Source organism: Somniosus microcephalus, chromosome 3 (assembly GCF_052327205.1).
Source record: "Somniosus microcephalus isolate GS21.2 chromosome 3, FLI_Smic_1.0, whole genome shotgun sequence".
NCBI classification, from domain to species: domain Eukaryota; kingdom Metazoa; phylum Chordata; class Chondrichthyes; order Squaliformes; family Somniosidae; genus Somniosus; species Somniosus microcephalus.
Window position 1 is genome coordinate 79,177,426 of NC_140989.1, and position 2,165 is coordinate 79,179,590.

Genomic DNA, 2,165 nt, shown 5'->3' on the forward strand with positions numbered 1-2,165 from the left:
GAGTTTCTTGAGTGTTGTTGGAGCTGCACTCATCCAGGCAAGTGGAGGGTATTCCATCACACTTGTGCCTTGTCGATGGTGGAAAGGCATTGGGGAATCAGGAAGTGAGTCACTCATCACAGAATACCTAGCCTTTGACCTGCTCTTGTAGCCACAGTATTTATGTGGCTGGTCCAGTTAAGTTTCTGGTCAATGATGACCCCCAGGTGTTGATGGTGGGAGATTTGATGATGGTAATGCCATTGAATGTCACGGGGAGGTGGTTAGACTTTCTCTTGTTGGAGATAGTCATTGCCTGGCACTTGTGTGGCATGAATGTTACTTGCCACTTATCAGCCCAAGCCTGAAAATTGTCCAGGTCTGCTGCATGTGGGCACGAACTGCTTCGTTATCTGAGGAGTTGTGAATGGAACTGAACACTGTGCAGTCATCAGCGAACATCCCCACTTCTGACCTTATGATGGAGGGAAGGTCATTGATGAAGCAGCTGAAGATGGTTGGGCCTAGGACAATGCCCTGAGGAACTCCTGCAGTGATGTCCTGGGGCTGAGATGATTGACCTCCAACAACTACAACCATCTTCCTTTGTGCTAGGTATGACTCCAGCCAGTGGAGAGTTTTCCCCCTGATTTCCATTGACTTCACTTTTACTAGGGCTCCTTGATGTCACACTCAGTCAAATGCTGCTTTGTTGTTAAGGGCAGTCACTCTTACCTCACCTCTGGAATTCAGCTCTTTTGTCCATGTTTGGACCATGGCTTTAATAAAGTCTGGAGCCTGGCAGAACCCACACTGAGCATTAGGGAGCAGGTTATTGGTGAGTAAATGCTGCTTAATAGCACTGTTGACGACACCTTCCATTACTTTGCTGATGATTGAGAGTAGACTGATGGGGCAGTAATTGGCTGGATTAAATTTGTCCTGCTTTTTGTGGACAGGACATACCTGGGCAGTTTTCCATTTTGTCGGGTAGATGCCAGTGTTATAGCTGTACTGGAACAGCTTGGGGACCTCAGGAGGAGGCTGAAATGGATCATCCACTCGGCCCTTCTGGCTGAAGATGCTTGTAAACGCTTCAGCCTTGTCTTTTGCACTCAATTGCTGGTCTCTGCCATCATTGAGGATGGGGATGTTCATGGAGCCGCCTCCTCCCGTTAGTTGTTTAATTGTCCACCACAATTCACGACTGGATGTAGCAGTATTACTCCTTGTGGTAGCAAGCTCCACATTTTAACTGCTCTCTGGGTAAAGAAGTTTCTCCTGAATTCCCTATTGGAATTATTAGTGACTATCTTATATTTATGGCCCCCCGTTCTGGTCTCCCCCTCAAGTGGAAATATCTTCTCTACGTCTACCCTATCAAACCCTTTCATAACCTTAAGGACCTCTATCAGGATCACCCCTGAGCCTTCTCATTTTTAGGAAAAGAGCCCCAGCCTGTTCAATCTTTTGTGATTGTTATAGCCTCTCAGTTCTGGTATCATCCTAGTAAATCTTTTTTGCACCTTATCCAGTGCGTCTATATCCTTTTTATAATATGGGGACCAGAACTGTTCACAGTACTCCAAGTGTGGCCTAACCAAGGTTCTATACAAGTTTAACATAACTTCTCTGCTTTTCAATTCTATCCCTTGTAGGGTTTGAAAATCCACAACCACGTTTTATTGGAGCCCTCTAAGGGCAAGGTGACCAAAATTGGATTGCCCTATACAGTTTAAAACCAACATTTTCGGCCAATGCAGTGGTCCCGAAAAGTAGGCTGGGATATCTGAATACAGGGGACTGTGGCTCAGAAGCGAGCCATAGATGTCGGCCAATCGAAACAAAGTGCATTCTCAAAGGCCAATCAGGGGACTGAGTCGGACCTGAAGCAAGGAAATCCCCGGCCAATGGGAACGACCCGGCCCAGGTTTGAATATGTGACTCACCCCTAATCGAGCTATGAGTACAGGCCATCATCACCTTAATCAATTCGGACTAGGGACAATAGTTTTGGGATCACTACAGTTAAGAGGTGGCCCAAAATAATCAAGTCCCAGGACTGACACAATGGGACAGCAGACTTGGAGGAGCCGCTGTGCACTCAAAACAATACCCCTGCCCTCACACTTGTAAACACCAATTTAATTGGGCGCGAAGAGGCCGAAATGGAATTGGGTATAAAA